We start from the raw sequence: 23,589 nt of genomic DNA, 5'->3' as shown, positions 1-23,589 counted from the left end.
GCCTGAAGCTGCCACGCGAGGTCCCCAGGCCCACGGCTGCGCTTCAGGGTCTGGCTGGCAGACCCCTGGCAGGAGGAGAAGCCAAAAGCTTGTGCCCCAACACCTGCATCTCCGGAGTTCAGCAGAAAAGGATCAACAGTTGGGGGGGGGGGCACCTGCAGCCATCCCTGGGTGGGCTCGAACCACCATCCTCCTGGTTAACAGCCAGGTGCGCTGACCGATTGCGCCACAGAGACCAGGCCGTGCTGCTTCTCTGCCTCTCCCAGCCTGAGATTTCCTGGGCAGGGACGGAGGGGGGTCCAAGGGGGACGTTCCCTGCCAGCTCCCCTGTCCAGCAGAGTGGCGCAGCGGGAGCGTGCTGGGCCCATAACCCAGAGGTCGATGGATCGAAACCATCCTCTGCTAGCGCATGCAGGATGCAAAGCCAGCCTTTTGCCTCTGGCATGATGAGTGAAAAGGGATCTCTTCTTGCTGAGATGCTTTGTGCTAAAAGTGCCCACCCACGTTTCTCTGGCAAGCGGCCCGGAGGCCTTATCTCCTCTCCACGGAGTGCCTGCTGGCCAGGCAGCCCCGTGCCAAGCGCCGCTTTTCCGCAGGCAGTGCAAAGTGCCCGGACACCAGAGGGCAGCTGGAGAGCCCCTTTTGAATGGCCCCATCGGCTGTGCCAGGTTCCCTGCTTCCTTGCACCAGCACCTGCTTGCTTTTGTCCTCCTAAAAGTTATAGCCTCATATTCTGGAATATCAGAATCTTGGCCTCCCTTCCTTCTCCATCATCCCCAAATCTGCAGGGTTGTTCCATTGAGCTTCCTTGCTGGGAAAGGAATTTCCTACGTCAGGCTGTAGGAAGCAAACACAGAAACCTGTTAACTTCTGTAACTTGTGGTTGTTTTATATCTTGTCGCTCAAGACCTTCATGTGCCACGATGTTTTTCCCTGATGGTTTCTCCAAGTGTCTGTACTTTCCTTGTGAGCTTCTGTGCTGCTTTGCATCTCATCCATCCAAAGTCTCTCCCCCGCTCACCCCCGCAGTGCGTACGTGACGCCAACTCCACAAATCGCTCTGTGCAGGCTCCGTTTCTCTGTAGTCAGTCCGAAACTGGCTGCCCCTCAGCGCTGTTGTAATTTAGGAATGCCTGTGTGCTGCAAATACGCTGTTGGATGCTTGACTGTGTGCTCCATTTTGGATCTGGGCCTCCAATCTTGCAGGCCTGAAATCCTGGCAGGTTTCCCTGTTGTACGATCTGTGGGATCATAAGGGGAAAAGGTGCTCATTGCCTGGCCATTATCCTGCTCATTCTGGATGCCAGTAGCCCACACCAGCCATGGAAAAGTCCAGGATGTCCAGTGGGTGTCTGACACAGTAGCCATTGGGCCACAGAGCCAGGCCCTACTGTTCTCCCTGGTGGACTAGTGGTCAGGATCTGGCGCTCTCACCGCCAAGGCCCGGGTTCAATTCCCGGCCAGGGAAGCCTTTTGCCCCCTCCCTGCCCCTTGGAGGAGAAGCCCCTTCCAGGCACCGTCTTTGGCCCAGCCTGAGCCTGCGATGGGAGGAGGGAAGAGGCTTCCTTCTTCCTGCAGCTCCTCTGAATTATGTGGGGAGGGTTGTTGGCTGATAGTGGGGGTGGGAAACCTCTGGCTCCCCGACCTGCAATCCCATCAACCATGATTGGCCAAGCTAACTCAGGTTGATAGGATTTCTTGGCCAGTGTCTAGGCCATGAATGCAGCTGATATCCTGTGCTGTTTTAAACCCATCTCCATGCCTCCTGCAGCCCGCTGAGAGGAGCAGGAAGGGAAGAGACAGGGGAGCAGGGAGAGTCCTTGTCCTCCCTGGTGGTCTAGTGGTCAGGATCTGGCGCTTTCACTGCCAAGGCCTGGGTTCGATTCCCGGCCAGGGAAGACTTTTGCTCCCTTCAGCTTGCTGAAACTCGATGTGATTTTGCGTCAGGCCACCAATTACAGGGTCCAAATGAAATACAGGAGGCTTGGGGCCCTTTTTTTAACGTAGTGATTCCTACCATGTTACTCCTTGGCAAGAGAGATCACAGTGATGCTGAGGAGGACTGCAATGCATCCTCAGGTCCCTGTTCAACTGCAGCTTCCTAGAGGGCTCTCTTTTTTCCATAGAGTTCAGCATCACACACACGCACTCAGATCACCGGCTGCTCCCATCGGGCTCAATGATGCTCGCTTCGCCAGCCCGGCAGCATCAAGGAACGTGCCCTCCCTTCCTGCCCACCAGCTCTCAAATGTCTCCTGGCTTTTGCAAGGCAGGCTGGTGCTCACACTCTGTCTGAGGATCTTCCTCAGGAAACCTTGAGACTGCCAAGTCCTGAGCCAGCTGGGCCCCTCTGGCTCCACCTCAGGACTGGACCACTCCCTCAGGGCAGATGGCGGAATGAGAGGGCTGGGTCCCCACCTGGGCTTTCCTCAGGCCTGGGCCTGAGGAAGCCGTGCTTCCGCCCCTTTCACTCCAGCGGCCCTTTTGGCAAATGAGGTAGTCATGAAGCTACCAAAAGGCAAACCAGAAGTCTCTTCAGGGCTGTTTGCCCACGGAAAGGAGCCGGAGTCCAGCCGAGCAGGTGCTCGCAGAGCCGTGTCCCAGGGAAGAGGCCTTGTGCCGGATCCGGGGCACCCTGGATCCTCCCTCGGCTAGAGCGGAGGGCTGTGCTGTCTCCCGAGGCATCCCAGGCCTCTGGCTCAGCTCCAGCTAGAAGGAGAGCCCTCCCCTTGCCAGGGGGTCCAGGAATGTAGTGGTTCGTACACATCCTCACTGGCCTGTAGGAGAAAAACGGCCCAGAGCCTTTCCTGTGGGGAGCGAGCTGAAACATTCCCAGAAGAGCCTGGTTTTGCAAAACCTTCAGCAAGCGGACGGTGCGGGAGGCAGGCCCACCTCATCCTCGGGCCTTGGGAGGGCCAGCCAAGGCCTTGCGCATGGGTCACTTCAAGGGGCGGTTTCCTGGCCAACCGTAGGAACAAGCCCGGGCCTACATATTGCTCTGATGCATGCAAACACACGCTGCAAAGACAGGGAGGTTGTGCACAACACTGGAGGGGCAACGCTGGCAGCTTGCAGGAGGCATCCTCATCGGGCGCTCTTGGCCCGGGCTGGGAACGGGGCCCCGGACCAACAGCGTCTTCTGTGTCCTGTCCGGCTTGATCCCCGGCTTGAGGGCAGCCAGAAGCAGCCCGTTGCCTGATGGGGGGAGTGGGCATCTCCTTGTGCCTCCAAGAAAGGGCTCTGAGGACCCCTGGGAGAGGACTGGTCCTCCTGGGCTGCCGAAGGAGGTCGGCCAGTCGTGAGAGGGAAGGTGGAGGGGCCTCTGGCTTGCTCTGGGGGGAGCAAAGGTTTCGCATTGCGCTCATTTTGTGAGGTTGGCTCTTGTCCCTGGACGCTCCCAAAAGGAACAGCACCCTTGGCATGTGGAACTCCTGTTCCTGGACACGGGGGCAAAAGGTGACTCCAAGCACCGTCCCTGGGTGGGCTCGAACCACCATCCTCCTGGTTAACAGCCAGGCGCGCTGACCGATTGCGCCACAGAGACCGGGCCGTGCTGCCTCCCTGCCTCCCCTGGCCTGAGGATTCAGGGACAGGGATGGAGGGGGGCCCAAGGGGGACGTTCCCTGCCAGCTCCCCTGTCCAGCAGAGTGGCGCAGCGGGAGCGTGCTGGGCCCATAACCCAGAGGCCGGCGGATCGAAACCATCCTCTGCTGGCGCATGCAGGATGCAAAGCCATCCTTTTGCCTCTGGCACGAAGAGAGTGAAAAGGGATCTCTTTTGTGGAGATGCTTTGTGCTGAAAGTGCCCACGTTTCTCTGGCAAGCGGCCCAGCGCCATCCTCCGCTCCGTCGGCCCTCAGTGCCTCCTGGCCAGGCAGCTCCAGGCCAGGCCTCCCTTTTCCCAGGCTGGGTGAAGTGTCCGAGTCCGGAGGGAAGCTGGGGAGCCTCTTGGCATCTTCTTTGCTCGCTGTGCCAGCGGGGCAGAGGCAGCTTGCAAGGTTCCCGAGTGTATGACCAGGTTCAAGCCCAGCTGGTCCAGGCTTTCACTGATTTCCATTGCAAGGGAAAATAGTAGCGACAACCAAAGATTTTGCCTTGCGGCCTCCTGCCAGTGTGAAAAGGGGCGACGAGGGCGGGATTCGAACCCGCGCATGCAGAGCACAATGGATTAGCAGTCCATCGCCTTCACCACTCGGCCACCTCGTCATGGGTAGGGGAGGGGGTGTCTGCAATCCTCCCTGGGTGGGCTCAAGCCTCCTTCCCCCCAGGGGACCGCGCAGGTTCAGCACCAGCTCCTTGGCTGCTGGCTCTGCTGGCCTCTTGCATTTGACCACCGACTGGCAAGGGGCAGAAGGGGGAAGAGGAGTTCTCCTCCTCCCATTTGAGGCATGTGCCTTGGCTCACACTTTCCCTCTGCTTTTGCCATTCTGGGCAAAAGGCAGTAATAAAGCCTGACAGATTGGCCAACCAGTAAGGAAAATGCTCAGAAAGTGCACAGTTCCAAGGCACGTGCAGAGAGCACATTGGAGGGAAATATCATTTCCCAGGGCCTCCATCAGGGGGGGAAAAGGGGCGACGAGGGCGGGATTCGAACACGCGTGTGCAGAGCACAATGGATTAGCAGTCCATCGCCTTCACCACTCGGCCACCTCGTCTCGGGGGGGGGCCACCCGCAGCCGTCCCTGGGTGGGCTCGAACCACCATCCTCCTGGTTAACAGCCAGGCGCACTGACCGATTGCGCCACAGAGACCGGGCCTGCTGCCTCCCGCCTCCCCTGGCCTGAGGGTGGCCCAAGACTGTGGGGAGCAAATGGCAGGAACCACCTGGCTGCCTGTCTGGGAGGCAAAGCAGGAGCAGGCTGGACCCGTGACGCAGAAGGCAGCGCCTCGAGAAGCCCCTCTGCTGGGAGGCTGCACCCCCCTGCCCTGCAACAGCCTCGAACAAAAGGGGATCCCCTCCTGCCAGTTGCCAGCAGGGATGGGGCTCAGAGCCTGGAAGGACGCAGACCCCGTTTTGCTCCTGTGACAGGCACAGAGCAAGCGACCCTTCGCTCACACCTGGATGCTGCTTGCCCAGGTGCCCTGTGGCAGATTTCCCCTGGGGCAGCCAAAGCCTCACCCTGCAAGGTGTCCGAAATCCAGAGGGAATCTGCAAAGCCTCTGGCCTTCTTTGCTCACCTCCTGGCTTTCCCCCTGCTCCTTCTGCCGCAAAGATTGTTTCTGGAATTAGGTGAACGTAGGAAGAGCCCGGCTGGATGAGAGCAACAGCCTGATCGGTTCAGAGGGTGGCCAACCAGCAGCCGCAGGGGAAGGTTGCCCAGTTCCCACACGGGGAGCCCCAGAGTCATAGGGTCGCACAGTGGGAATTGCAGGGTTTTGGAAAGTTCCAAACAGCCCCCCAAAATCCCTTATCTGCAAACCCCTCACACACTTCGTCTGAGCACTGTTATACCTTCCCGGTAGCCTCAGCGTAAATGACACCTGGGACGTCAGCAAAAGCCTTCCCTGGCCGGGAATTGAACCCGGGCCGCAGTGGTAGACCACCAGGGAGAGCGGCAGGGCCCTGGCTCTGAGGCCAGTGGCTCCTGAGTCAGACACCCACTGGCCGTCCTGGACCATCAATGCCTGTCCGGGATACCTGCACCTGGGACAATTAGTGCAGCGGCCTGGCACCGGGCACGTTTCCTCCAAATGTACCACTTTGGCATTTCAGAAGCAGGCACAGTGGCACCCTTTCCTTGTGGGGGGCCATTTGCATCCAGCTCTGGGCCCCATTTCTGCCCCCCCTCCCCGGGGCATACTGGTCCCACAGGCAGCCGAAGTAGCTCAGCTGGGAGAGCGTGAGACTGAAGATCTGAAGATCCCTGGTTCGATCCCGGGCTTTGGCAGAGCTTTCCTGCTGGTCCTTTTGCCGCCTTGGCCCCCTTGCTGGGCACGGCCCAAGAGAAGGCGACCCTCGGCGTGCAGAAGGCTTCCTGCCGGATGCTCCAGAAAGAGGTCAGCACTTCTCAGAGATGCCCTTGAAGCAGCGCCCGCAGATGTCTCGAATCACACGGCCTGGCCCTCTCCCCACCCAGGAGGGGGTGCCGGTAAAGCTCTTTCCCCCTGCTCTGCTCTCCTTTTGCATCCACCACAAACTGGGCAAGCGGTTACTGGAGAAGATCTACACTTGCCTTGCTTTGGTCGTGTGGCTAATACATTTCCCTGACTCTGCCCAGGAGGCCCCCAGAACCCCCAACTGCTCGATTTTAGTGCAGTTGTGCTGCATTTGTCTCCTGGGAGGAAAAAGGCTGAGGACAGCTTGCGCCAGCCGGCACTCGAACCCAAGACTGGCAACTCGCAGGATGCCTCTACACCACTGGTGCACATTTCCCTTTGACTTTCCTTTTGGGAGAGCCGCGCTTAGCCGCTTACTCAGCAGTGTAGGAAAGCTTTGTGGTTCCGGAGTTCAGTAGAAAAGGATCAACAGTCGGGGGGGGGGGCACCCGCAGCCGTCCCTGGGTGGGCTCGAACCACCATCCTCCTGGTTAACAGCCAGGCGCGCTGACCGATTGCGCCACAGAGACCGGGCCTGCTGCCTCCCGCCTCCCCCGGTCTAAGGATGCAGGGACAGGGGCAGAGGGGGGTCCAAGGGGGACGTTCCCTGCCAGCTCCCCCGTCCAGCAGAGTGGCGCAGCGGGAGCGTGCTGGGCCCATAACCCAGAGGCCGGTGGATCGAAACCACCCTCTGCTGGCGCATGCAGGATGCAAAGCCATCCTTTTGCCTCTGGCACGACGAGAGTGAAAAGGGATCTCTTCCTGCTGAGATGCTTTGTGCTGAAAGTGCCCACGTTTCTCTGGCAAGCTACCCAGCGCCATCTTGTGTGCTGCACTGAGTGCTTCCTGGACAGGCAGCCCTGTGGCCACTTTTATTGAGGCCCTGCAAAGTGCCCAGAGACACTCTTGCTTTCTTTTCACAGCCCCCATCGGCTGCAACAGGGGAGTAGCGGCACCATTCAAAATCCACAAACCTGTGTCCAGGGCCCACCTGGCATCTGCTTCCCTTGGCCTTTTGCACGCTTGAGAGTCACGACAGCGACCTGCAGCCGTCCCTGGGTGGGCTCGAGCCTCCTTCCCCCCAGGGGACCGCGCAGGTTCGGCACCAGCCCTCGGCTGCTGGCTCTGCTGGCCTCTTGCGTTCCACCATCGACTGGCAAGTGGCAGGAGGGGGAAGAGGAGTTCTCCTCCTCCCATTTCGGGCACGTGGCTGGGCCCACGCTTCCCCTCTGCTTTTGCCATCCTGGACTAAAGACAGTAGTGGGGCCTGATAAACAAGCTATATGTCTGATTTTACACTGCGGCAAGGATTGCATTTGCCCAACACTGGAGGAACGAAGAGCCACCGATCAAAGAGCTGATCTTAAAAGAGATTTTGGATTGCGCGGAAATGGACAGACTGGCCTTGCCTCCGAAGGAGAAGGACGATACATATGTCTATCAAACTTGGAACTCTTTTTATTATTGGTAAGAGAAACAGGACTATGCATAGAACTGAATATGGTTATTGATTGTTAAAAAGAGTAAGATGTCAACCCAGTATGTCTGATGTCTTAAAAAACTGATGTTTTTGATTGTAGAGAATATAATAAAATTTGGGGCGGGGGGGGAGGAAAGGCAAGCATTACATGCACAACTGGAAACGCAAAAGAATTTTTTAAAAAGCCAGTAGTTGGGCCTGACGGATTGGCCAACCAGTGAGGAAAATGCTCAGAAAGTGCACAGTTCCAAGGCACGTGCAGAGAGCACATTGGAGGGACAGCCCAAAGTCACAGTCGGGACACCAGTCCTCCCATCGTCCTCCCTGCAGAGCCGGTTCAGGCCGCCTGCTTTGAGGCTGCCAGGAAGGATCTCTGGCTGAGGAGATTCAGATGCTGCTGCAGCGAGAAGAAGACCAAAGAGGGACCGGTGCCTTCCTTGCGGTGGTTCATCTCGGTGCCCCGGGAGGCAGGGAGGAAGCAAAACCCGGAATCGAACCCGGGCCTTGGCGGTGAAAGTGCCAGATCCTGACCACTGGACCACCAGGGAGGGACAAGGGCTCTCCCTGCTCCCCTGTCCCTTCCCTTCCTGCTCCTCTTGTGTGAATGCGGGAGGCACGGAGGAGGGTTGAAAACAGCACAGGATATCAGCTGCATTCATGGCTTGGACATCGGCCATCAGATCCCATCAACCCTGTTAGCATTGTCAGTCATGGATGATGGGATTGTAGGTCGAAAGGTCTGTGGAGCCAGAGCCAACAACCTCCCCCCAGAATTCGGAGGAGCTGCAGGAAGAAGGAAGCCTCTTCCCTCCTCCCATCGCAGCTCAGGCTGGGCCAAAGGCGGTGCCCGGAAGGGGCTTCACCTCCCGGGGCAGGGAGGGGGCAAAAGGCTTCCCTGGCCGGGAATTGAACCCGGGCCTTGGCGGTGAGAACGCCAGATCCTGACCACTGGACCACCAGGGAGAACGGCAGGGCCTGGCTCTGAGGCCCAGTGGCTACTGAGTCAGGCACCCACTGGCCATCCTGGACCATCTGTGGCCTGTCTGGGCCGCCTGCACCTGGGAGGAGTAGCACAGAGGCCTGGCAACACATTTCCTCTGAATGCACAGAGTTGGCCTTTCAGTGGTGGGCATCAGCAGCCCCCTTTCCTCACGGGGGGCTGTTTGCATGCAGTCCTGGGCCTGGCAGCAGCCTTCTTGGCGCAGGCGGCAGCGCGGCAGCCTCATAATCGGAAGGTCCTGAGCTCGAACCTCTGAGAAGGCAGCTTTCGGCAGCCCTCTTTTGCCGGTGCTGTGGGAGGGGGGCCTTTACTGGACTTGGCTCCCTCTCCCTCTCTGGCAGACTCATAAGAGAAGCCCGTACAGGTGGGAGAGCAGCCCTTCCTCTGCAAAAGGGGACTCTAACTGCAGCGGATCACTGGGATGACCAAGGGACTTCGTGGACTTCAGGGGTGCTCCTGCTTCCCATGGTGACAGCCCCAGATGAACTCCCTTCCCTTCCAGCTTCCTCCAGAAGCCTGCAGGAGACCTGGAGAAGATCTAAAAGAACACAGAACAACATCTGGACACAGGGCCTGGACACTGGCCAAGAGATCCCACCAGCCCTAACAGCCAGGACAGAAACCATCCTCTGACATGGGTCTGCTGCTTCTGAATGCTTCCTGGCCAGGCAGCCCCGGGGCAGCTTCCCTTGGGCGGCCGGCTGCTCTGGCAGTGCAAAGTGCCCGGGCTCCGGGGGGAGCCGGAGAGCCTTTCCTCTTCTTGGCTCAGGCCCATCAGCTGCACTTGTTGGGTCCCAGCCCACACTGGTTGTGTGTGCTCAGCTCCCAGCAGGCACAGATGTTCCCCCTGCTTTTGCCCTCTTGGGGTAAGTATGGCAAGGGAGCCAAAGGATCTTCCCCCAGGGCCTCCTGGCAGTGGGAAAAGGGGCGACGAGGGCGGGATTCGAACCCGCGCGTGCAGAGCACAATGGATTAGCAGTCCATCGCCTTCACCACTCGGCCACCTCGTCTCGGGGGGGGGGGCACCTGCAGCCGTCCCTGGGTGGGCTCGAACCACCATCCTCCTGGTTAACAGCCAGGCGCGCTGACCGATTGCGCCACAGAGACCGGGCCTGCTGCCTCCCTGCCTCCCCTGGCCTGAGGATTCAGGGACAGGGGCAGATTGGGGAGGATTTCAGTGTTTCAGAATGAGCAGCAGCAGCACCCTTTCCTCGAGGGGGTGCATTTGCATCCAGCTCTGGGCCCCATTTCTGGCTTTGTGCTCACAGGGTATATATGACCATCCCCAGCGATTCTCTGCGGCAGCAGGTCCAGGCCGATTTCCGCTCTGCAACACGGACTTTTTCCCAGGCAGGCAGCCCGATTTCTGTTTCCCTCTGGCAAAGCCAGGGCTAGGTCCCTGCCTGGCCCCAGATGGCTGCGGAAGCTGCAGACATCCTGCCATCCTGCCCAGGCCCCTCCCAGCCGCGCCAGTGGTGTAGGGGCATCATGCGAGGTTCCCAATCTTGCGACCTGGGTTTGAATCCCGGCTGGCACATCTCCTGCTCTCCCTTTGGCATCCCAAAAGTCCCTCTGCTTTTGCCCTCCTGGGGTAAAGATGGCAAAGGAGCCAAAGGATCTTTCCCTAGGGCCTCCTGGCAGTGGGAAAAGGGGCGACGAGGGCGGGATTCGAACCCGCGCGTGCAGAGCACAATGGATTAGCAGTCCATCGCCTTCACCACTCGGCCACCTCGTCTCGGTGGGGGGGCGGCACCCACAGCCGTCCCTGGGTGGGCTCGAACCACCATCCTCATAACCCAGAGGCCAGTGGATCAAAACCAGTGGTGTAGGGGCATGACGTGAGGTTTCCAATCTTGAGACCCTGGTTCGAATTCTGGCTGGCAGAATTCCTGCTCTCCCTCTTGAAATCCAAGAGGTGTGGACAGCTCAGTGGCTGTGCTGGTCTTTTCTGGGGCAAGGAGCAGCAGAAGGATGCATGAGAGAGTTGGACACATCTTCTCTTTCATGAAAACGTAAGACAAGTGTTGGGAACATTTGGATAAATCCTGTCAGAAAAACATGGCTTCTGTGTGCTTTTGCATTGTGGAAACAATCCTGTACTCCTTCTCAAAAGCACCAGCTTTCCAAGCTAAGTCACTGTTTAGAATGGCATTCCTCCCCACTCCTTTCTCACACCTTTAGCTGTAAGCTACAGTAGACAGGCCATTTAGTCCAAATATGCATTATATACCTTCACAATGATTCAATAGTCCTCGTTGGAATTCACACTTTACCAGGAAGTATCTTTTGCTAGCCCAGAGGGCTCCATGTGCCCCGGCCATTCAGAATTGGTGCGGATGCATTACTTAGGGTCTGAGTCTAGATGAGCTTATGAGTTCATGAATAGTTTCTCAGTAGCTTGAATTTTCTTGTTTAAGCAGACCTGGAGATGGGTTCAAGTTACTCAGCTCAAGTGTCAGTACACTGCAATTAGAAATATTGTAATCTCATTGTCACTGTATGATTGGCTGATCTTCCTTTATCTGTTCTGTATGTGACGACCTCAGAATCTCACTGTAATGTCTGCACTCTGTCATCAATTGCTCTGTACCTGTGTACGTGACCGGGAGGGTATACAATTCCCTGTCGTTGTACTGAAACCTTGCAGGAAGTCCACCTCTGCCTGCCCGGTAATTGTGAGTACGGACCCACAGGGAACCTTGGCCAAACAATAAAGCTGCAGGTGGTCTGAACGCTTGATTTTTCCCACGAACCCGAGTTTTATTTCCTCCTCACAAATTGAAATTCCGGGATTTTCTGACACAAGCCACTCCAGATCAGGCTGAAGCCCCATCTAGTCCAGCACACTCCATGCACAGAGCGCAAACCAGCTGCACACAGGGTCCCTCCAGCAAAAGAGAGCCATGCCTCCCCGTCGGGGAATCAAACCCCGGTCTCCCGCATGACAGGCGGGGAGACTCACCACTATGCTAACAAGGAGGGACCTGAAAATCTATGTTGCCCCACCTTATTTATTTTCCTGATTTCCATTCCACTGTTTCTTGACACCAACCTCATAAGTGGCTTATTTCACTCTCCTCTTACTGCTAGAAATCCCTCCTTTTTTCTCACAAAGAACTCAGCGCAGCCTACATCATTCCCCTCCTCCTGCTTGCAGTGTTATCCCCACAGCAACAACAACCCTGCGAGGTAGGTTGGGCGGGGGGTCTGCGACCAGCCCAACCTCCCCTGGGCCCTCCATGGCTGGGTGGGGACGCGGCTGCCTGGGTCCCCATTCTGCGCTCGGAACGAGGCCTCCATGCCGGCTCCCTTGGTGCTTCCGCCTGTCCGAGAAAAGGGGAACTGGAGCTCGCGTGGCCTGGAAGGGATGCCCCTGCCGATGAAGCCTGTGATCGCCCGTGCCTGTTTGCAGCCCCATCGCATTGTTGGCCCATATTCAGCCAACAATCTGCTTCTGCTTCTGTATATCGCTTGCTCAACTGCTTATGTGATTCTGTAACTCCCCATTGTCGCCATTGTTCTCATTCTTGTCAAAAACTGATTGTATTGTTCCCCATTTGCCAAAAGCGGATTGTGAAGGTATAAAGATCTCCTTCCAACTCTGTTCAAGCACCGCATTCTCCTATGAATGTTGGTCCCTGCTGCAGGAATAAATCTCCTCTTTACTTTACCATCCGGTCTCTGGCCTCATCTGTAACACCGCGGGTACAACACTCAGAAGGGGCAAGGAAGGCCCTCCACTGCCCCGCACACACCAAGAAAAGGAGGCTGTTTCTGCCTGGTCTCGAACCAGGGACCTTTCGTGTGTGAGGCGAACGTGATAACCACTACACCACAGAAACCGCTCTGTGCCCAGCAGCCTTCTTCCCACACACAACTGCGGGCACCTGTCCAGCCTGGGGTGACACATCAGTGTCCCTGGAAGCTGTTGCCAGAGGCAGCAGCAGGATGAGAAAGCAACCTGGGGGTCTCTTTTCCCTGGAGATGCACATTGCTGAGGCAGGTCGAGGGTGTCCAGAAGGTCACTTGTGCAAGGAGTCCCCAGTGATTTTCTTGGAGAGCTGCCCAGGCCGCTCTTCCGCTCTGCCACCGGGACTCTTGCCTGGCCAGGCAGCCTGGTGGCCGCTTCCCCCTGGCAAAGCCAGGCCTCGGTCCCTGCCAGGCACCGGTTTGCTGGGGAAGCTGCAGGCTTCCTGCCATCCTGCCCAGGCCCATCCCGGCCGCGCCAGTGGTGTAGGGGCATCATGCGAGGTTCCCAATCTTGCGACCCGGGTTCGAATCCCGGCTGGCGCGTCTCCTGCTCTCCCTTTTGCAATGCAAGAGGTGAAGACAGCCCAGGGGGAAACCCTCAACTGGCTGTGCTGTTTTTACATGCCACCCCTGGTAAGCATGTAAGGAACAGAGCACTTGGTCAGCAGGCAGGAAGCCCCGGGCTGCCTCAACCTGCAGGAATTTCTCCAGTTCCCTTTGAAGCCACCCAAACTGGTGGCCTTCCTTGTCTGCTCTGCTCTGCGCAGCTCTGCTCTGTCTGCATGGCAGGATGGCCGGACCGCTCCCCTGGTCTCCAGTGTCTGGCTGGCAAAAGGCTCTCCCAGCCCTGGGGACGCTGCGTTTCTGTGGTGCAGCAGCCGTCACATTTGTCTGACACGCAACAGGTCCCTGGATTGAAGCTGGGCAGAAACAGGGCTTTTTCTCTGCAGCCAGAGCCAAGACAGTGGCTGGAAAGCAGAGATACCTTGGTAAACCAAGATTTTGGCCAAAAGTGATCAGAAAGATCTGGTCAGAAAGAACAGGGGTTTTTTTAGTCGCTAAATAATAAACATAGAAACAGAGCGAGTCAGAAGGGGTCTTCCGGGCCATCTAGCCTGACCCCCGACTCTAGCCAGCTCCGCTCACGACATGCCCACCATGGGCATGTCCAGCCTATCTTTGAACACCCTCACCGATGGGGCCTCAACCACCTCCATGGAAGCCCATTCCACACCCTCGGGGTCCTAACTGTCAGGAAGTGCTTCCTGGCATCTAAAGGGAACCTGGGTTCCCTGAGCTTTGCTCCATTGGAGTGCGTCTTGCCTTCCTCTGCAGGGGAGAACAGGTCTCTACCCATCTCCATGTGACATCCCCTCACATACCTGTATGTCGCCAACAGATTCCCTCTGAGTCTCCTCTTTTCCAGGCTGAAGAGACCCAGTTCCCTCAGTCTCGCCTCATACCCCATCCCCTGCAAACCGGCCACCAACCTTGTGGCCCTACGCTGCACTGACTCTAACCTGGCTATATCCTTTCTATAATGAGGGGCCCAAAACTGTGCACAATACTGCAGTTGTGGGCACACCAGAGTCATATAGAGTGGCAGTAATACCTCTCTCGATCTAGAAACCACGCTTCTGGCTATGCAACCAAGGGTGGTGTTCGCCCTCTTGACCACCGCATCACACTTCTGGCTCATGTTTAGCCTGCAGTCAACCAGCACCCTGAGGTCCCTTTCACAAGTGCTGCTCTCCGGCCACTTGTTACCTAACCTGTACTTATGACTCCCAGTCCAATGCCCTGAGGAGCCCCTCGACTTCAAGGGGGGGTGACTCTAATCTGTGCCCCTAAGTCCCCAGCCTCATCTAATCTCCTATGCAGATATCCCCCGTCCTGCTTTGGGGAGAACACAGAGGCAAAATAGTCATTTAGCATCAGTGCCTGTTCCCTCATATCAGTCACTGGATCTCCTTCCTCCTTATTTTGTGGTCCCACCACTTGTCTCCCCTTCCTCTTCCTATTTACATGCTGAAAGAAGCCCTTTTTGTTGCTCTTCGTATTCTTGGCAAGTCTCAGCTCGAAATCAGCCTCAGCCTTAGGATCCTTCTGCAACAGGCCTCCCCGCCCCATACCCTTTTGTCTATTTCCCCAGTACCCATTTCCTAACCTCCCTTTTGAGTGCCATCCACCCCTCCTCAACTCCCTCACCTTCCAGTAACCTACCCAGGAGACTTTCCCCAGTCTGGCCTGCAGTTGGCCAGAGTTGGCCCTCTTGAAGTCCCAGCTTCTAGTGCTCGACCTGCTGCACGTCCCCAGTCCCCTGATCTCAAAGCAAAGGATGGAGTGGTCACTCGCATCCAGAGCTCCCCTAATCTGCACCCCATCTATCAGCTCCCTGTGGGTCAAGACCAAGTCAAGGATTTTCCCACACCCCCATCGCCTCCCAGACCCTCTGCGTGAAAAACCCTCCCTCTATAGCGTCTAGGAAGTGACGTGACCTGGCCGTTGCCGCTGAGTGAGTCTCCCAACTAGTATCTGGGAGATTGAAATCTCCCGTCATTACCATGTCCCTCCCCCGAGATATCCTTTGACTCTGGTCTGTCAGGACATTGTCCAGGGTCTCAAGTCGACCCGGAGGGCGATAACATACCCCCTCCCCTCTTTCCATTCCTGTCCTTTCTAACCAAGACATACCTCTTTATGTTTACATTCCAGTCTTGCCTTTTGTCCCAGCAAGTTTCCATGATCCCCACCAGGTCATGCCCTCCTATTCCCAGGAAAGCCTCAAGCTCTTCCTGCTGATTACCCGTGCTCCTAGCATTGGTGTACATGCACATCGGCTCCTTCCCACAGATCCCGTTCTTTGGGTCCCCCAGCCTCCTCCTTCCTCCCATCTTCCCTGATTCCAGAACACTTTTCTAGGAGTCCTGCCATCCCCTGCAGTACCTCTAACACCCTGGTCCCCAAACCCTGGCCTGTTCCCCTCACTTGTCCAATCAGGACAAGTTTCTGGGGGGGATGAACCTCCCCCAGCTCCGTTGAAAGCCTTCTGGATGAAGCTCGTTGGAGCATCTTCAAAGGACCTTTCCCCCATCCTTGTGAGGTGCAACCTGTCCCTCGACAGCAGTCCATCAGCAAGAACCCGGGTGCCGTGGTCGAGGAACCCGAAGCGTTCCTTCTGGCAGCACACCCTAATCCAGTCGTTCACCTTGGCGACCCTCCTTTCCCTGCCTGGCCCAAATTCCCGAACTGGTAAGATAGATGAGAAGGCCACAAGGGCCTTCAAGTCCCGGATTTTCTTGGCCAGAGCTTCAAAGCCCCTGGTGATCCCACCCACCCACTGCCGGGCTGTGACATTTGTCCGCACATGGGTCCCCAGAAGTGCCTGGTGACCCCCCACAGGAAGAAGACATTACTCTCTGTCACCGGCTGGATGCATGCGCCCAGCAGGCGGCGACCTTCTGTCCGTGTCCGGGGCGAGGGCGGCTGACTAACAGGGTGAAGGCACCGGGACCCAGGCAGACGGGGCGTGGAAGGGCAAGCCCAGCACACAGTCCAAGGTCAAGTCAGGGGTCAATATACTAGGCAAGTCTGTAGAGATGGCAGCGCAGTCCAAAGCAAGCCAAGGGTTGGAGAACCGAGGAAGGCAGATCAGTCAGGGAGAGAAGAGGTGCAGGCAGGACCCGGGAGCGGCGTTCCAGGTCTAACAGACCAGGAAGGGCTTCACTAACCTCAGGAGACCTTGCTGCCAAGGCAGCTTCTGAGGGGAAGAGCTGGTTCTTCTATAGCGCTTCCCCAGGGCTCCCCAGGTGGAACCCACGAGCGCCCCGGCAGCTGCAGTGGGCTGAGGACAGAGTCCTGCAACCGCCAGAGCTGCTCCGCCAGCCCTTGCCCAGCAGAGGGAGCCCTGAAGCTGCCCAGAACCTCACACCGTCCTTGCCTCACAGCAGGGAGGCACAGCACCGCCTTGGTGCCCGTAGAAGGAGGCGACTGCTGGTAGTATGGAGGAGGCAACCACAGGAAGGCTTGGCCCAGCTCCCGTCAAAAAGACCCTTCACCAGTCCCCAGAGGGTAACTCAGAAGAGGAAAGGGAGGCCATCTGCTCACCCTGCTACAAGAAAAGGAGGCTGTTTCTGCCTGGTCTCGAACCAGGGGCCTTTCGCGTGTGAGGCGAACGTGATAACCGCTACACCACAGAAACCGCTCTGTGCCCAGCAGCCTTCTTCCCACACACAACTGTGGGCACCTGTCCAGCCTGGGGTGACACATCAGTGTCCCTGGAAGCTGTTGCCAGATGCGGCAGCAGGATGAGAAAGCAACCTGGGGGTCTCGTTCCCCCAGAGATGCGCATTGCTGAGGCAGGTTGAGGGTGTCCAGAAAGTCTCTTGTGCAAGGACTCCCCAGTGATTTTCTTGGAGAGCTGCCCAGGCCGCTCTTCCGCTCTGCCACCGGGACTCTTTCCCGGCCAGGCAGCCTGGTGGCCGCTTCCCCCTGGCAAAGCCAGGCCTCGGTCCCTGCCAGGCACCGGTTTGCTGGGGAAGCTGCAGGCTTCCTGCCATCCTGCCCAGGCCCCTCCCGGCCGCGCCAGTGGTGTAGGGGCATCATGCGAGGTTCCCAATCTTGTGACCCGGGTTCGAATCCCGGCTGGCGCATCCCCTGCTCTCCCTTTTGCAATCCAAGAGGTGAAGATGGCCCAGTGGGAAACCTTCAACTGGCTGTCTGGGCTTGTCTTTTCCTGGGACAGAGGGCAGAAGAAGGAAGTGGGGGCTGGCCCAGCATGTCTTCTTGTGCTAAAATATATGACAAGCTATGCTGGATGAGGCCCAAGGTCCGTCGAGTCCAGCCCTCTGTACACACGGAGGCAAACCAGCTGCCCACAGGGTCCCTCCGGCGGGAGAGACGCAAGGCCCCCCCAGCCGAAGCTCCTCAGCAACGGGTGCGTCAGGCAGGCCCCCTCTGCTGAAGGAGGGAGCACGTGGCCCGCAAGACTAATAGCCCCCGACTGCCTCATGCTCCGGGAATTTCTCTGGTCCCCTTTGAAAGCCATCCATCTGCTCTGCCCAGCCCTGATCTGACCACATGGCAGGATGGCTGGACAGCCGCACTGGACCCCGGGGTCTGGCGAGGGAAAGGGGGCTGCTGGTCAGGGGAGGCTGCTGTCCCATTTGCCTGACATGCAATAGATTCCTGGATCAAAGCTGGACAGAAACAGGGCTTTTTCTCAGCAGCCAGAGCCAAAAGAGTGGCTGCAAGGAAGGAAAATGAGGAGCAAGCCAGAAGACAGGGCGGAGAGCGATCTGTCCAGGTGTCAGAAGGAACTGCTTTTCTTTCCAATGTTTCTGCGTAATGTTTGGAGTCTGATGGCTACATGGAGGATGAAACCAGAGAAAGGCTTCGCCTTCGCTCTCTTCTTCGAACTCCTCTTTTTTTCCAAATTTTATTATTTTCTCTACAAATCTAAACGTAAAACAACAATTATTCCCGAGACATCGGACATACTGGGTTGACATCTTACTCTTTTTTACAATCAATAACCATATTCAATTCTACATATAGTCCCATTTCTCTAACCAATAATAAAAGAGTTCCAAGTTTGATAGAAGTATGTATCTTCCTTCTTATTCAAAGACAAAGTCAATCTGTCCATTTCTGTGCAATCCAAAATCTTTTTAAAAATCAGCTCTTCCTCCAGTGTTGGGCAAATGCAATCCTTGCCGCAGTAATTACATTTAAGATCAAATATATACATTGTTTATCAAAGTCATCAGGAATAATGCCTAATAGAAACACTTCAGGTTTAAATATTAAAGGTTTTTGTAGCATTTCCTCAAGCCATTTATGTATTTTAACCCAGTATTTTTTTGCCTTAACACAAGTCCACCACATATGATAAAAAGTACCAGGTTTGTGCTTACATTTCCAACATCTATTTGACATATTTGGGGACATTTTTGCTATTCGGTGATAAATACCATCTAGAAAACATTTTATAAAGGTTTTCTTTATATGAAATTGCTAAGGTTATCTTAATATTTCTTTCCCATAGCTTTTGCCATTTCTGTAACTCAATATTATATCCAAATTTTTGTGCCCATGTTATCATAGTTTCCTTAACTTGTTCTTCCATTTTCATGTCCAAAATAAAATTATACAATCTTTTAATCATTTTTTCCTCTGATTTTAAAATCATTTGATCAAATGTTGTTAGTTCCTTATAAAAACCATACATTCTATAGTCTTTAGTATATCTCGATTGTATTTGTACCTTGTGCCACCAAGAAAGATCAATACCCTGTTCCTGTAGTTCTTGATTCGGTTTCAGTTTTTCATCATTATCTAAAATATCATCATATCTCACAATCATATTAAAGTTCAATGCATTTTGATATGTAAGAGCTTCCATAGGAGTAAGCCATCTCGGCAACTTAGTATAAAGCTTTGTCTTTAGCTTTTCTGTAGTGTCTGTAAATTCTCCATTGATTATTATTCTGGCAGTCTGTTTTTGATAAATACTTGATATTGCATTAATAAATTTTCCATCAAATTCCATTTGTTCTAATTGCCGTTTCATGAATTGCCAGTTAACATTATCAAAGGCCTTTTGTGCATCTAGAAACAATAGTGCCATCGATTTTTCAGAATGGATTTCATAGTATTCTAAGATATCCAAGATAATTCTCACATTTTGATCTGTATGTATAAAGTCTATTAGGTATTTCTTCAGTCTTTCTGCCATTACAGAGGCAGAAATTTTATAATCCACATTTAGAAGTGATATAGGTGTATAGTTTTGAATCTGTGTCAAGTCCGTGTCTTCTTTCGGAATTAAGGTAATGTTTGCCTCAGTCCAAGTATTTGGTATTTTAGCATCTAACAATACAGCATTGCATATATCCTTCAGAGGTGTACATAAGATTCCTTCAAAACATTTATAATACTCTGCTGGTAGTCCATCCTGGCCAGGGGTTTTATCATTCTTTTGCCTCTTAATTGCCTCAAATACTTCTGTCATTGTTATTTCCTCATTTAATATTTTTTGATATTTCTCCGGCAGTTTTGGTAGATTTTCCTTTTGAATATATTCATAAATCTTCTCAACTGATATTTCTTTAGCTTGGTATAGCTTTGTAAAGAAGTCTTCCACTATTTTCTTAACTGACGTGCTTTGTACCTGTGTTGTCCTCCTCCATCTTTCAACTTGAGCATTAATCTCTTTTCTCTTTCCTTCTTTAATTTCTAGGCTAACCATCTCCCTGGTTTGTTAGCATTTTCAAAAAAATTCTGTTTAGTCGATTTCATTTGCTTAGCTAGTTCATTTGTATCTAAAAGATTCAATTTATGTTTTAGAGCGTTCATCTGTATCTTGAGGTCCTTTTTCGAAGGGTCTTCCTGTACTCCTGTTCAAGCTTCGTCAGCTCATCTATTAGTTTAAGTTGTTCTTGTTTTCTCTTTTTATTTATTTTTGCTGGCTAGGTTATAATCAAGCCTCTAACATATGCTTTAGCAGTGTCCCAGACATTTTGTGGGGAGGGTACTTCAACTTTATTTTCTTGGGGGGAAAAATTAATTCCTTTGTTATTTCTTCTTTAAAATTTTTATCTTTTAATAAAGATTTATTGAGTGTCCATCTAGGTGTTTTATTGTTTCTTTCACGGTCAGGATCAGCCCAGACATTTGTATCTTTTTCAGCTTCCAACAAATCTGGAATTAAATCTGGGGTTATCCAAATCGTATCAATTCTAGACCATGACCTATGTCTGTTAGAGTAAAAAGTATACTTGGCTGAAGTTGTATTTTTGTATCTCCAGACATCTGTTAGTCTAAATTCCTCTAATATATTAAAGAAGGACTTTGGAAATATTCTCCTTCCTTTCTTCCCATTAATGTCCCTTTTGCGGTCTATTTTTTTGTCAACCGTTGCATAAAAGTCTCCCATTAAGCACAAAGCTTGATACTCAGTTTGTAAGAGTAGAGTATGCAATTTTTGGTAAAAGGCTTCTTGGTGGTCATTTGGTGCACAGATCACCACTAGAAGCACCTTTTTTTTTTTTTTAATTGTCACTTCCACCAATAGAATTCCACTGTCTTCATCTGAAAAAATAGACTTAGGATCCAATTTTTCTTTAATATATAAAGCCAAACCTCTTTTCTTTTGATGAGTGGAAGATATAAATAACTTGCCAAGGTTTGGACGTTCCAAAAGTTTGTGGTGTTGTCTTTTTATGTGTGTTTCTTGTAAACAAATTACATCTAATTTCAGTTTTTGAAGTTGAGAGAAAGTCCTTTTCCACTTAGAAGGTGAAATTGATCTATTTATGTTCAGAGAAAATAACTCAATTATTCCTTCCATTTTAGGAGCAGTATTTATTTTATTTATATATATATATATATATATATATATATATATATATATATATATATATTTGTACTTAGGTTTCACGCGTCTACCTTTTCTCATTTCTTTTGGCTCTAATAACTGTTCGTCCTCTTGCTGGTCTATAGTTGCTATTTCTCCTTCTTCCGGATGGTAAGATGTTACAGCCATAGCCTCGCCAGTTTTCCTTCCTTTCTTTTCTTCAGTCTGCTCTTCGTCTTCAAATGAACTTCTAAAGTTTTCATAAAATTCTTGGGCTTCAAAGATTGAATCCAGTCTGAATCTTGTGGAATTCCAAGTAAAAAATATCCCTTCTGGTACTATCCTTCTGAACATAATTCCTTTTGTTATTGACTTGGAAGTGAGAAATTGATACTTCTTCCGTCCTCTGATTCTCCACGGTATTTGTTTCAAAACAATTACATCATGTTCATCATCAAATTTTAATGGTTTATCGCGTGAAGCTCTGAGGACATGATCTCTTACAGATCTTTTTGTAAACTTAAGATGAACTTCCCTCGGAAGTTTATGCCTTCCTATTTTGAGTCGAATATCTCTAAGTTGGTTATTCATGTCCAAAATATGACTGTCCAGGTTATCCAATCTTTCATTTTGTTCTGAGGCCAATTTTTGAATGGCATTTTGAATAGACTCTTGAGGCGCTAGCATTGCCAAGAGTGTCATCTGTAAGTCTTTTTGATATTTTTCCAGATCCACAGTTTTTGATTGATGTGTTGGGCTTTGCATCGTGGACGTGGGTGCCAATGATGACACATGAATTTTTTTCATGATGAAAAATTTATTAGAACAATTTATTAGAACAGCCTGTTATAATGCATAATGGCCACAAGGTGGCAGCAAAGAGTCACAAAAAAATTAGGTAGACAATGTAACTGTTATAAGATAAAGTAGCCACAGGGTGGCAGCAAAGAGTTATTTGTTGTTATAACAAAAGAAATAGTTTCATGCACGAACTCCAGAAATGATCAGATCGCCACGTCGGCATACAGAAGCAAAACAAAGAGAAATCCTTTTCTACCGATTAATGTACAATAAGCTCAAATGTGATTCTTCGCCTTGGGGAGAGTAAACAGAAAGAGTCTCTTCTTTTCCAAGTTTCAAATTTTCCCAGTTTCACTTAATCTCTCCTAAGTTTGTTGCCACTTCAACTCTGCGGCGGGAGGGGGAGTTTCCTCCCTCCATTGTTAAGAAGGGCTGTTCATTTTAGGTTGGTGCTTGTTTCACGAGTTCTCTTAAGGGCAACATTTTGAGGAGAATATTTGCTCACCCAGCAGGTCCGATGTCCACTGTTAAGTCTTCGCTGACAGCTCGTGAGGGGGAGCACCCTCTCGTCCCGTTCACTGAGAACCCACGAGCTTCTCCCGCTGGGGGGGCGACCGCTGCCCCCCACTAGCCAGACATCTGCTCGGGCCTCTAATCCTTGCCCCGACGGGGCTTGGATGGGCCTCCCCAGGCCCCCTGCAGAGCGGATTTTGCACGATGTACGGAGCTCCCCGTCGCTGCCGATGTTGCTGCGACGTCAGCCGGAGGTCCAGAGCCACTCTCGCTGAGCTGCTCTTGAGCAACGCGTGGGAAAAGGAGGCGGCCCCTTTCCTCTGCTTGGAGCCTGCACACCCAGGAAGCAGCCGGGCATCCTTTTCGGAATCACCCTGGGCCATGCGGGGCCGATGCTGAAGCCCAGAGGGGTCAGCTCCTGGCTCAGCACCCCCTTTGGTAGCTCAGCTGGTAGGGCACCCCCAGGCATCCTTGCTGCCGGTTCAACTCTGGCTCGGAGGAGAGCTCTGCTTCGATCCTCACAGAATACCAGGGCTGCTCACTGCACGATTCCCAGTTGAACCATCCCTGAGGGACGGATATCCAGTTGCATCTTGAACAACTCTAGTGTCAGAGAATCCACAACCTCCCTGGATCATTGGATCCCTTTTCATACCCCTCTAACAACAATAAAAGAACCCCAGAGTGCTGCAGCAAGGACTTAGATGTGATCCTTCCATTAATGCGGCCTAAAATAGCACGTGCCCCTTCTGTAGCCACGTCACATTGAGGACGTTTGTTGTCAAAATGCCACCAGGCAAGAGAAGAATTCTGCATGAGAAAGCTCCGGTCTGACACTCCCCACAGAGCTGCTTCAGCTGCCCGGGGGGGGGGGGGTCCACGCCCTCCTGCTGCCCCAGATTGAGACTTACAAGGGTCAAGGGCGGCCCTCTGCCCACCCCCAACCCCACAAGAAAAGGAGGCTGTTTCTGCCTGGTCTCGAACCAGGGGCCTTTCGAACCAGGGGCCTTTCGCGTGTGAGGCGAACGTGATAACCGCTACACCACAGAAACCGCTCTGTGCCCAGCAGCCTTCTTCCCACACACACCTGCCAGCACCTGTCCAGCCTGGGGTGACACATCAGTGTCCCTGGAAGCGGTTGCCAGAGGCAGCAGCAGGATGAGAAAGCAACCTGGGGGTCTCGTTCCCCCAGAGATGCGCATTGCTGAGGCAGGTTGAAGGGGCAGGTAAGGCGGCCTCCTCAGGCACACGGCGGCTGCCCCGGGGATCCCTCCAGCAGAGGGGTGCAAGGCCTCTTCTGGCCAAGCGCGTCACCAACAGGCATGTGAGGCGGCCAGCGCTGAGGAAGGCAGCCGCCGCCGCCTGCCTCGCCCTCCAGGAATTTCTCCGGTCCCCGTTTAAAGCCACCCAGATTGGTGGCTGTTGCTGACCGCTCTGGGCAGGGCTGTCCAGCTGGAGGGAGCCTGGTTTCTTTCACATTTGCCCAGCGCCCCACGTGTCCCTGGACCTCAGCAGTGGCTTCCCTAGCCAGACACCGGAGTCCCGGGAGCTGTCTGGCCATCCTGCCATGTGGACAGATCAGGGCTGCGCAGAGCGGACTCTGAGCGGGTCAAAGCCAACTCAGGGAAGGATCGGAGGGGTCCCTCCCTGGCCC

General features: G+C 53.5%; 18 non-coding genes across 18 annotated transcripts; 7 read left to right on the top strand and 11 right to left on the bottom strand.

Moving 5' to 3' along the window:
• Positions 1 to 333: 333 nt before the first annotated feature.
• Positions 334 to 405, top strand: TRNAM-CAU. Its single transcript has one exon. It is a non-coding gene; the product is annotated as a tRNA-Met (tRNA).
• Positions 406 to 1,396: 991 nt separating this feature from the next.
• TRNAE-CUC lies at positions 1,397 to 1,468 on the top strand. The gene has a single exon. It is a non-coding gene; the product is annotated as a tRNA-Glu (tRNA).
• A 358-nt stretch (positions 1,469 to 1,826) lies between these two features.
• TRNAE-UUC lies at positions 1,827 to 1,898 on the top strand. The gene has a single exon. It is a non-coding gene; the product is annotated as a tRNA-Glu (tRNA).
• A 1,572-nt stretch (positions 1,899 to 3,470) lies between these two features.
• Positions 3,471 to 3,544, bottom strand: TRNAN-GUU. Its single transcript has one exon. It is a non-coding gene; the product is annotated as a tRNA-Asn (tRNA).
• A 579-nt stretch (positions 3,545 to 4,123) lies between these two features.
• TRNAS-GCU lies at positions 4,124 to 4,205 on the bottom strand. Its single transcript has one exon. It is a non-coding gene; the product is annotated as a tRNA-Ser (tRNA).
• Positions 4,206 to 4,572: 367 nt separating this feature from the next.
• On the bottom strand, positions 4,573 to 4,654 carry TRNAS-GCU. The gene has a single exon. It is a non-coding gene; the product is annotated as a tRNA-Ser (tRNA).
• Positions 4,655 to 5,814: 1,160 nt separating this feature from the next.
• On the top strand, positions 5,815 to 5,887 carry TRNAF-GAA. The gene has a single exon. It is a non-coding gene; the product is annotated as a tRNA-Phe (tRNA).
• A 604-nt stretch (positions 5,888 to 6,491) lies between these two features.
• On the bottom strand, positions 6,492 to 6,565 carry TRNAN-GUU. Its single transcript has one exon. It is a non-coding gene; the product is annotated as a tRNA-Asn (tRNA).
• A 95-nt stretch (positions 6,566 to 6,660) lies between these two features.
• On the top strand, positions 6,661 to 6,732 carry TRNAM-CAU. Its single transcript has one exon. It is a non-coding gene; the product is annotated as a tRNA-Met (tRNA).
• A 1,674-nt stretch (positions 6,733 to 8,406) lies between these two features.
• On the bottom strand, positions 8,407 to 8,478 carry TRNAE-CUC. The gene has a single exon. It is a non-coding gene; the product is annotated as a tRNA-Glu (tRNA).
• A 965-nt stretch (positions 8,479 to 9,443) lies between these two features.
• Positions 9,444 to 9,525, bottom strand: TRNAS-GCU. The gene has a single exon. It is a non-coding gene; the product is annotated as a tRNA-Ser (tRNA).
• Positions 9,526 to 9,548: 23 nt separating this feature from the next.
• Positions 9,549 to 9,622, bottom strand: TRNAN-GUU. The gene has a single exon. It is a non-coding gene; the product is annotated as a tRNA-Asn (tRNA).
• A 546-nt stretch (positions 9,623 to 10,168) lies between these two features.
• TRNAS-GCU lies at positions 10,169 to 10,250 on the bottom strand. Its single transcript has one exon. It is a non-coding gene; the product is annotated as a tRNA-Ser (tRNA).
• Positions 10,251 to 12,284: 2,034 nt separating this feature from the next.
• On the bottom strand, positions 12,285 to 12,357 carry TRNAV-CAC. The gene has a single exon. It is a non-coding gene; the product is annotated as a tRNA-Val (tRNA).
• A 380-nt stretch (positions 12,358 to 12,737) lies between these two features.
• On the top strand, positions 12,738 to 12,808 carry TRNAG-CCC. The gene has a single exon. It is a non-coding gene; the product is annotated as a tRNA-Gly (tRNA).
• Positions 12,809 to 16,393: 3,585 nt separating this feature from the next.
• On the bottom strand, positions 16,394 to 16,466 carry TRNAV-CAC. Its single transcript has one exon. It is a non-coding gene; the product is annotated as a tRNA-Val (tRNA).
• Positions 16,467 to 16,846: 380 nt separating this feature from the next.
• On the top strand, positions 16,847 to 16,917 carry TRNAG-CCC. Its single transcript has one exon. It is a non-coding gene; the product is annotated as a tRNA-Gly (tRNA).
• A 5,981-nt stretch (positions 16,918 to 22,898) lies between these two features.
• On the bottom strand, positions 22,899 to 22,987 carry TRNAV-CAC. The gene has a single exon. It is a non-coding gene; the product is annotated as a tRNA-Val (tRNA).
• Positions 22,988 to 23,589: the final 602 nt, after the last annotated feature.

Source organism: Varanus komodoensis, unplaced genomic scaffold (genome assembly GCF_004798865.1).
Source record: "Varanus komodoensis strain SLA01 unplaced genomic scaffold, ASM479886v1 scaffold133, whole genome shotgun sequence".
NCBI classification, from domain to species: Eukaryota; Metazoa; Chordata; class Lepidosauria; order Squamata; family Varanidae; genus Varanus; species Varanus komodoensis.
The sequence above is the reverse complement of the archived record's forward strand: the minus strand, read 5'-3'. Positions and strand labels throughout refer to the sequence as shown.